Source organism: Prionailurus viverrinus, chromosome C2 (genome assembly GCF_022837055.1).
Source record: "Prionailurus viverrinus isolate Anna chromosome C2, UM_Priviv_1.0, whole genome shotgun sequence".
NCBI classification, from domain to species: domain Eukaryota; kingdom Metazoa; phylum Chordata; class Mammalia; order Carnivora; family Felidae; genus Prionailurus; species Prionailurus viverrinus.
In genome coordinates this window covers 155,196,094-155,206,731 of record NC_062569.1, presented here as the reverse complement: position 1 = coordinate 155,206,731, position 10,638 = coordinate 155,196,094, and the positions used below count along the sequence as shown (strand labels likewise).

Below are 10,638 nucleotides of genomic sequence, written 5' to 3'. Positions count from 1 at the left end.
TTGTTGACCAAGCCAACTCTTATCATCCACCCATCCGGACTGACCTCACCCTCTCTCTGGAATGATTCCCAATTCCTTAGGTGACACGATCCCACTTACCTCGTTGTAACCCTTGCGTGTACTTTATGATGCCTCCTCACCTGTTGTGCTCCCCTCCAATCTGTAAGTGCTAATCTGCACCCCTGCTTTGTCCACTGTTCTGTCCTTGGTGATCAGTATGTCACTGGTGTTTCGTGAGTATCTGTTCAATGGATGAATAAGTGTAAGTTGAATGGGTTAGATACTGTGTGGAGCTCACGTCTAGCTCATCCAAAGACAGCGAGAGGGGCACCTGGGCGGCTCAGTTGGTTAAGCATCTGACTTTGGCTCAGGTCATGATCTCATGTTTCCTGAGCTCAAGCCCCGCATCGGGCTCTGTGCTGACGGCTCAGAGTCTGGCGTCTGCTTCGGATTCTGTGTCTCCCTCTCTTTCTGCTTCTCCCCTGCTGGTTCTCTGTCTCTCTCTTTCTCTCAAAAATAAACATTAAAAAAACCCAAGACAGATAGATAGACCATTTTGGATTCGTCGTCGTCTAAGTGGGATCATGTAATATTTGTCCTTCTGTGTCTGGCTTATTTTGCTCACCATAAACAGCCTCCAGGCTCACCCATTTTGTCACATATGGCAGGACTTATTTCCTTCTTTCTTAAAGCTGAAAGTCGAGGGGGAGGTTACAGGGTCTGGGGGGCTAGGGTCTGTTTAGTTAAAGGTACAAAGTTTTAGTTCTACAAGTCTACAACACATCCATTCTGCAGCGTAGTGCTTACGGTGAGTGTTTTCGTACCTTGTACTACAGTATACAAATTTGGTAAGGGGGCAGGTCTTAGGTTAAGTGTTCTTACACGCAAAAAGGAAGAGGGCAGGAGGCAACTTTTGGAAGTGATGCATAGGTTCATGGCATCGATTATGGTGACGGGTTTGTGGGTATACGCGAATCTCCAAACATTAAGGTGTGTAACAAATACACACAGGCATTTGTAAGTCGGTCATAACTCAATCAAGGGGTTTTAAGAAATAAAAACCCAGATGGGTGGTGTCGTTACTGAGTGATGATGCTGAGCCTGCACCCACAGAGGTCAGTGCACCCGCGCGACAGCACTCAGCGGGCACGTGAAGGTCGCGTCAGGACTCTGCCCGGGGGCCGCCGTTCCAGGGTCAGGGTGAGCGCCTGCAGTGGTTCAGTCGCCTGAAGAAACGGTTCAAGTCATAGCTGGATGCGGTTTCCCGTCCCTCCTGGGAAACGTCACCTTGCCTCACCTCAGTGCACGTGCCAGCCATCGCACAGGCTTGGGGCCCTGCAGCATGAGTGCTGGGAAGGGGCTGGGTCATCAGAGAAGACATGGTCATGGCCCCAGGGAAGGGCTGGCCTTGTCACCTTCAGATGGTGCTGTGGCCCGCGGGAGCTACTCAGGATCACTTTTAGGGAATTTAAGGACGTGGGTAAGCGTTTTTAGGTCATTGTTTAACAGTGCCCCACCTTGCTGTTTGGTTCTCTGATCTTAGACGGATTTCTTACATTGTGTCATGCTCAGTTTCCTCATCTCTCAGGTGGGACAATTTTTATTCATCTCAGAATGAGATGAATTTTTATTCTCATTCATCATTCATTCATTTTATTCATCATTTATTCAGAATTTTTATTCATCTAGACATCTGTCTAGAGTACAGGGCATGGAAGGACACATCGTGCCCCATGCTGACTTGTGTTGGGTGCTTAGTTCTCTCCTAGGAACTGCAGACCAGCTCAGCATTGGGGATGGAGTCCACGGGTGCATGGAATCCCAGGCGGTACCTAGGACCGGTAGTTGATTGTGTGGGGCACTGGGCCACACACCTCTTTGATATGCAGGGTATCTTAGCTTGTGGTTAGGGTAACAAAAGGAAGCGTGAGACGGGATGAAGCCCAGCTTGTACCCAGGCTGTTGAGTTAATTGGCCGTAAGCAGATTTTCCCACGAGTAAGGAGGCAGGTTGCAGACCCCGGAATCAGGCGGCGGAGGCTCTGAGACCCTCGGCCCCTTCCCACTGTGGCCAAGCAGTGGGGAGCGGCTTCTTTATCTGCAAACTGGGAAGGTAATAATTTTGACCCCGTGGGGGTAGCTGTGAGGCTTAATGAACTCATATACGTAGGGCTCTTGGAGCACCGACTGGCTGAGGATTAGCACATGGCGGATGCTCGCTATCATCATCCTCCGCCTCACCATCATCAGGGTCATCCCCATCCTCGCCATCACCACGATGGCCTTCCTCATCATTACCATCATCATCACCACCACCGTCATCAGCGAAAGAGCGAGAAAATCCAGCTTCGACGCAACTGTTATTTTCCTACAACGACAGAACCGTCTACGTTGCGACTCTTTCCTCGGGAGTCAAAGCGAGGCTAAGAAATCACGGAAGAGCAGAGCGACGATTTAAAGGTCTCTGCGATCAGTCGCAAGAGATAAGTACCGACTGACATGTTGAGTGGGAGGAGGCACCACGCCGGCAAGTCCAGCGGTAAAAGAGCAGGAGACACGTAGGCACATCTTGTCCACGAAACCCAAGCGTCAGGATTTGGAGTTGTGGCCTCTGTTGCATTTGGGAACACTGGGCTCTCGTAACTCTGGGAAAGCAACGCTATACCCTGGCAGAAACAGACATGCTTTTGTTTTGTTTTTTTTTAAATTTTTTTTCAACGTTTATTTATTTTTGAGATAGAGAGAGACAGAGCGTGAGTGAGGGAGGGGGAGAGAGAGATGGAGACACAGAATCCGAAGCGGGCTCCAGGCCCCGAGCTGTCAGCACGGAGCCCGACGCGGGGCTCGAACCCACACACCGCGAGACCGTGACCTGCGCCGAAGTCGGACGCTCAACCGATGGAGCCACCCAGGCGCCCCCGGTGGTTGTTTCTCCTACTCAAAGTGGCATTTGTTTTACGCACATAAATGTGGCCTCGTGTTTTCTTGCGGCCAAAGTATGTTGCAAAAAATTTGCCTTGGAGGTAGGTCATTACGTGAAAGCCACCCATTTGTATCAGAGCTTTAGAGACAGCTTCTCCCCTCTCCCCCGCCTCTCTGCTTTTATTTTCCTTCATTCCTTTACTCTGACGGAACAAAAAATTAATTACTTTTTAAGTTAGATACGTAACAAAAATATAGATATATAAATTCAATACATGACTGTTCTAACAAACCCAAACAGTTGTTCTAATGAATTCAAACTAATTTACATTTGGGGCGCCTGGGTGGCTCAGTTGGTTGAGCGGCCGACTTCAGCTCAGGTCATGATCTCGAGGTCCGTGAGTTCGAGCCCCGCATCGGGCTCTGTGTTGATGGCTCAGAGCCTGGAGACTGTTTCGGATTCTGTGTCTCACTCTTTCTATGACCATCCCCGGTTCATGCTCTGTCTCTCTCTGTCTCAAAAGAGACAGAAAAAAAAACAAAACAACTAATTCACATTTAAGTAAAATGTGAGTTTTCCACCACATCCTAAAACACTTCCATTTAGTCTCTGATTTCTCAGCTCCCTCATGGGCCTTCGTTCCCCACGGCCATGACACTTTTACACCTCCCTCTCTCTCTCCCCCACTCGTCCTCCTCCTCACCACTTACCTACGTACTCACTCATCCGTCGTGACAATTTTCGTTCATCGATAAGATATTGTAATCTTCCAACATGACTGCATGCACATCATTTTGAGAACAATTGTATTTTTGTTCCTGGTACAAACGCAGATTATTCCCATCATCAGTACTCGTATTCACTGCCTCAATCAAAGCTGCCACGAGTGACCTTTGCACCTTATCTGGGCTCCCCTGGGCCGCTTCTTCCTTAGGATACAAACGGCGTTGCTCCGGCAGAATGTGTACATGTTTAAAATTTTGCAACTGACGCATTTTGTCCCCTCTATATCGTTCGCATCTGTTTATACTTTCACGAGTAATATGCGAGAAAGATAATTTCCTTAGAGCGTCGCAAACAGCAGTGTTTTCAATCTTTAAATTTTATGTCAATCTCACGGGCAAAAAAAAAAAAATTTCATCTCAGGATTGCTTTCATCACGCGTTGGTTTGCTTTTTGGCAAAAAGGCTGTGATGTGCAAACCTTCTTTTTTTTTTCCAGCCCGCCATTTGTCACCTCGGTTAAGTTGGAAGTCTGTATCTCCGAATCTATCCTTGCAGGACACCGGGTAGAATTCACCAAAGGAGTTTACATGAGATGTGGGAGAAGAGGGGCAGCCCAGTCTTGCTCTCTTTAGGGGCTGTTTCTGTAGGCAAGAGGCGCACAGAAGCGGTGATGGTTGCAGGCCCCAAGCGCTCTTTGCTCTCCTCTGCTCCTGGTTCGGCTCGTCCCCACCGACTGGGGGACGGCACAGCCTGGCGCGAGCCGCCCTTCCCAGCCCGACTGGGGAGCTGGACGTGCTCAGAGTGGCTGGTGGCTGACACCTATACTCCTCCAGCTTCTCCCCGACCGCGCCGTCTGCGTCCCACCGCAAACCCTCGACCCCCAAACGCACATGGGTGACTCGCCTGCCGTGCCTGCGCTGTCCTTTTCACTTTGGTCATGGGTCCTTTGCCGGGTAGGATTTTGCCTTTTTATTTCATTTATTTATTGATTTTGGGGGGGGGTGTTGCCTTTTTAAATACTCAGCGTTGTCACTCTCCTTTAGGACTTCTGGCTTGTGCCCGGCTGCCAAAGATCCCCTATGCTCTAAGTCTGTAGAAAAAAAAAAGTATTTTCATATTTCTTCCAGTGCATTCGTGATTCGTGAAAATACGTAGCTCTTCGGTCCATGTACAGCATCCGCCTATGAGATGAGGTAGAGATTTAATTCATTTTACCTACATGATTAGCCAATGAGTCCCACATTGAGCGCATCATCCGTTCTTTGCCACGCTACCGATGTGAGTTGCAAACCTCAATTCAAAGCCCTGCTTTGTCACTTACCATGTGACCCTCAAATCTCCCTGCCTCTGCCTGCCGTGACTTTCTCATTCGTAGGTTGGGGGCTGTTCCCGGACTTAGCTCGTAGGATAGCGGGGCTATTCTGAACGGGCTCGTTCATAGAAAGTGCCATGAGTAGACGCCAACTTCTCACTGAAGGACAACTCTTCTTAGTTCTGTGGTCACGAAGTCTTCCCGTTGAGGAATATACATCTCACTAATTATTCCCAGCTTCCTTTATGCCCCTCAGGAGAGATTTGTAGTTTCTTCCTATGTCTTGTGTAGTGTCGTTCAGTTTATTCTCGGGTTTTTTTATTCGTTTGGTTGCTGTTGTGTGTGGTCTCTTCATTTTGTCACATCTTGCACTCAGTGATTCATTGTATAGATATTATTATTTGTATTTTAATGCTTATTTATTTTTTTTAAACTTTTTTTAATTTTTTATTTATTTTTTGAGACAGAGAGAGACAGAGCATGAACGGGGGAGGGCCAGAGAGAGAGGGAGACACAGAATTGGAAACAGGCTCCAGGCTCTGAGCTGTCAGCACAGAGCCCCACGCGGGGCTCGAACTCACGGACCTTGAGATCATGACCTGAGCCGAAGTTGGACGTTCAACTGACTGAGCCACCCAGGCGCCCCAATGCTTACTAATTTTGAGAGACAGAGAGAGAGCACACGTGTGCATGTGCAAACAAGTGGGGGAGGGGCAGAGAGAGAAAGGGACAGAGGATCCAAAGCAGCGCCCGAGCTGACCTCAGTGGGCCCGATGCGGAACTCTACCCCATGAGCCGCGAGACCATGACCTGAGCCGAAGTCGGACACTCAACTGACGGAGCCACCCAGGTGCCCCTAGTTATACTTACATGTTTTAAAAACTTATTTACAGGGTGCCTGGGTGGCTCCGTCGGTTAAGCAGCCGACTTCGGCTCAGGTCACGATCTCGCGGTCCGTGAATTTGAGCCCCGCGTCGGGCTCTGTGCTGACAGCTCAGAGCCTGGAGCCTGTTTCGGATTCTGTGTCTCACGCTCTCTCTGCCCCTCCCCAGTTCATGCTCTGTCTCTCCCTGTCTCAAAAATAAACGTTATGAAAATATTTTTAAAAAACAAAAAAAATCCCCCAAAACTTATTTATTGTTTAATTTACATCCAAGTTAGTTAGTATGTGGTGCAACAATGATTTCAGGAGTAGATTCCTTAAAGCCCTTTACCCATTTAGCCTATCCCCCCTCCCACAACCCCTCCAGCAACCCTCTGTTTGTTCTCCATATTTAAGAGTCTCTTATGTTTTGTCCCCCTCCTTGTTTTTATATCATTTCTGCTTCCCTTCCCTTATGTTCATCTGTTTTGTCTCTTAAAGTCCTCATATGAGTGAAGTCATATGACTTTTGTCTTTCTCTGACTAATTTCGCTTAGCATAATCCCCTCTGGTTCCATCCACGTAGTTGCAAATGGCAAGATTTCCTTCTTTTTGATTGCCAAGTAATACTCCATTATATATATATAACACCTCTTCTTTATCCACTCATCCGTCGATGGACATTTGGGCTCTTTCCATACTTTGGCTATTGTCGATAGTGCTGCTGTAAACATGGGGGCGCCTGTGCCCCTTCGAAACAGCACACCTGTATCCCTTGGATAAATGCCTAGTAGTGCAATTGCTGGGTCGTAGGGTAGTTCTATTTTTAACTTTTTGAGGAACCTCCATACTGTTTTCCAGGGTGGCTGCACCAGTTTGCATTCCCAGATATACTTATTTTTGTATATTTACTTGGGATCCTGCCCCCTTACTGAGCCTTGCTATTGGTTCCTCTTAGTTTTAAAACTGACTTATTTAGATTTCCTAGGTAGATATTATATGGAAACAACTATCCTTTCTTTTACTTTATATTTATATGTTTTCTTCTCTACTCCCACCCTTTCTTATGGCATTGATTAAGACCTCCAGGCCACAGCAGAAAAATTTTTGCAGCCCTAGAAATGTTCTCTAGCTGATGCAGTTTTTGAATAATGGTGGGGGTCCAGAGTTGATGGCGAAGAAAGAATTTTTGAAGACGTCTTTGGTGCAATAGGTGAATTTATTAAAGCTTGGGGACAGGACTCGTGGGCAGAAAGAGCTGCACCGGGGTTGTGAGGAATGACTGGTGATATGCTATGGAGTTGGGGGCGGGGTGGGAGGTACTTGTAAGGGGAAGTTTCCAAAAGGACCTTTATATGCTAAAGAGGGCTCGTCAGATACTGGAGGCCTAGCTATTGCGGAGCTAAAGTTATTCTTCCCTCTCGGAAAGCATTAACATTAAGACAGCGGGCAGTTTCTGGAGAAATGTAATACTCCCTTTGCCTCAAATATTTGTCAGTGGGCTTCAGGTTCTAAAGAAATTTAATTTTATTTACATTTCCTTCTTGCCTTTGTTCCCCACATCACCATGGAGGGGAGGGTGATGTTAGGGCTCCAGGAAACTGAGTCTGTAGGTTTCTGGAGACTGACTTTTTTTTTTCCTTGTAAACTGATGGAGACTGTGATCTCTATCAGTGACCATTAATTTTTCCCTTTCCTTTGTTCTTGGGCAGCTGGGAGTGCCCGAGGAATGTCACACACGTGTCCCACGGGGGAGGGGTGGGGGGGTGAGGGAGGTGGGGGGGTAGGGGGGTGGTGTCAGCCTGCCTTTTCCTCATCATAGCTACACTGATAGGTAAGTCATCAGCTACCTGTGCCTCCTGAGCACTTGCCAAGCGATGGCTGCTACTGGTGAAGTGGGTTTTTTAATTTTATATTTAATTTTAAATAATTAAAGTTAACATTTATGTAGCCGACTCTCCCTCCTCGTGGCCCCCCCCCCACACCCGCCCCGTGTGTTTCCATACCGCGAAGGTGGCATAAACTTGGGTCCCACAGCTATATGAAGCCCAAGCATGAGTTATTACGTGTCACGGGGCCACCCAGGGTGCCGGTCTGGTGTCCCCTTCCTTGCTCCTCAGGAGAAGTGGCCAGAGCATTTCGAGGCCCAATTTTCCCAAGCAGGGTGACTCCTGAGGGCTCCAGCCTCGTGGAGGGATCTCAGTTTTTGCCCTGCACCCCACAAGGTCATCGGGCCACCTCCCTGGGCCTCTGTTGCATTCAGGCTCCAGTCTCAGGGCTGATACCTGGGTCCTTTGGGCCAGGGTAGGGTCACCTCACGCTTAGTACTCTGGCTTACAGTGTCCCCCTCGTTTCTGGCCTTTAATGGTTTCTCCTTCTTTATTTTGAGATTGCTGTGCATCTCAAACAAACAAAAAACCCCACCCAATTTATATATATTTATAACATTTTTTGACAGGAAGTAGGATTTATTGGTGGGCACGAACGGGGAGGGCCAGCGTCCAGGTTCTCATGAGGGCAGACCCCACCATTTGTCCAAGGGCCCACAATTAGGGAGGTATTTGACCCCACAGCCATTGGAGATGAGCCACTCTTCTTCGAATTCATCCTCATTGGACTTGGTAAAGCCCCACTTCTTGGAAATGTGGATCTTCTGGTGGCCAGGGAACTTGAACTCGGCCCTGCGTAGGGCTTCACTCACATGCTCCTCATTCTGCAGCTTGGTACGGTGGAAGTGATGACTTGGCCAAGGTGGACCCGCCCCCTGTGCCCTGGGGCTTTCTAACGGCACCGGGCATGCCTGTCTGGAGCCTAGATGGGAGATAGCATGAGGCCAAACCTCAGTGTCCACCGGAAAGGGCTGTCTCCAAGGTCCCCGAGGGCCACCCAGACAATCAACAGGCTGCATACACTACCGACGAGGCTGCTGTTCCCAATCACTGCACACCCAGCTTTTGGATACATTCAGTCCAGCATTTCTCTGGGTTTTTGTACAGGGTGCGGGCGACGATACCACAGTCATCCATCCTGCCAGAGACTGTGCCTCCTTTATCATCCGGAATGTTATGTGTGTAAATCAGACTTGCCAGAGTCTATTTGGCTGGTCTTTGCAGGGAATTACCTCTTGATTTTATTTATTAACCTGCTAACTTTTGGGGGGGGGGGGGGCTTCTATTTATTTCTTCCTCTTATCTTCATTAATCCTTTCCTTTAGGCTTCCTAACGTTTGGTTGTTTTGACTTCTTGTGTTAAATGCTTAGCTCATTTATTTTTAATCTCTATTGTTTTCCAGTGAAGCCGTAATTGTTCCTTGAATTACTAATTTGTGGTATCCTATAGGTGTTCATAGCTGGCGTTGGCATGACAATGTCTCCTTTAATGCAGGAGCTCTTTAGCAAACCGCCTTTAAGATTTCCAATGACTAGACTTTGGGGGGGGGTATTAATTTAGAATATTGTGACATTGAGATCAGAAATCCTGCTCGTGTAAGATTTCTGCTACTTGGAAAACCGTGAGCTTTCCTTTGTGGACAGCTTTTTTTTTTTTTTTTTTTGACAGGAGGGAAAAGGATGGGGAATGAAGGAAGGGTGAACTTGGAAAAGGAAGGAGGAGCAGGAGATCTGGGGGAGACGAGTATATCTAAGCTTCCCCTCGTGTTGGGATTTGGCAGGTGTGGAGACAGAGAACATCCGCAGGGAGATTTATCCCACAGGCTCAGACATCAGGGTCACTGTGGAAGTCAGGGAGAGCCACAGGCTCAGCTCTTTCTTCTCCTTCCCTTCCTTTTAAACTGTCCGCCCATCTCAGTGTTCCTGGTGCCGGATGCTGTAGGAAGGCACAAACTGCAGCCTTGGTGGTCGTGGGGGTGGCACCTGCTTTTCTTCCGCAGGGGGCACTGAGGATAGGCCACTCTTCCCCCTGTGTTCCCTGCCTTGTTAGAGCCGGAAGGCTAAAGGGGAGAACTAAATATGCATTCAACACACACACATGTTCCAGGCACCGTGTGCTGGACGGGAAGGACACCTCTGTCAGCTGCCGTGTGCCACAGCTGTAGTACCGTGGCGAGCGATCGTCTTCTTCAGGACTACAGGGCTCTGCCGTGCTGAGAAAGGCAAGGACAAGTCAAGCACGGACTGAGAGAAGCGGCATGGCATGGTCGGACCAGCCCGGGCTCACGTACCTGTCCACTGTGCACCTGCCGTGGGAGCGGCTGAGGGTCCTGAGCCTGGGTTTCCCCACCTGGAAGGATCTGCACATCATGGGGTCAATGCGAGGAGTCCTTGGCCTGAAGCAGGAGCGTGGTTTGCACCCTGCTCAGGACTCAGCACGTGACTGACACGCATCCCTTGACCAGATGCGTCTTCCTCGACCTCCCCGCAGCGCTGAGCACTTCTGACAGCTGCATCCCCGGGAAGGTCTCCTGCATCCAGGATCCCGCTTTCCTACCCTCTCCTGCCCCTGCGGCTCTCTCTCCTGTGTCCTTCCCTGGCCCCGCTGGCTCTCCCGTCCTCTAAAGTCAGCCTCTATGGAAGATCAGCCCGGGTCCCCCTCCTTTCCCTTGCCAGGGTCTCCAGTCCGCTCTTTGAACCTGCACTTGCCATTGGAGGACTCTTAATGGGTGTCCTTGCTTCTGACTTTCCCCCAGATCTTGCGCCTCATTTCCACTTTCCTGCCTGGTGCCTCCATTCCTGCAGCCTGAGACCGAGCTGCCCTGTGCTTTCCCGGCCTGGAAACCCCGGAGTCAGACACACTTAACTTCTCCCTGTTCACATTTTCCACGTTCCCTCAGCTGTCGCATCCCGTCAAGCCTGATTCTG

The 10,638-nt window shown here is 49.1% G+C and overlaps 1 pseudogene; it reads right to left on the bottom strand.

Moving 5' to 3' along the window:
* Nucleotides 1-8,679: 8,679 nt before the first annotated feature.
* LOC125175872 (uncharacterized) lies at nucleotides 8,680-8,785 on the bottom strand (annotated as a pseudogene).
* Between the last annotated feature and the right edge of the window lie 1,853 nt (nucleotides 8,786-10,638).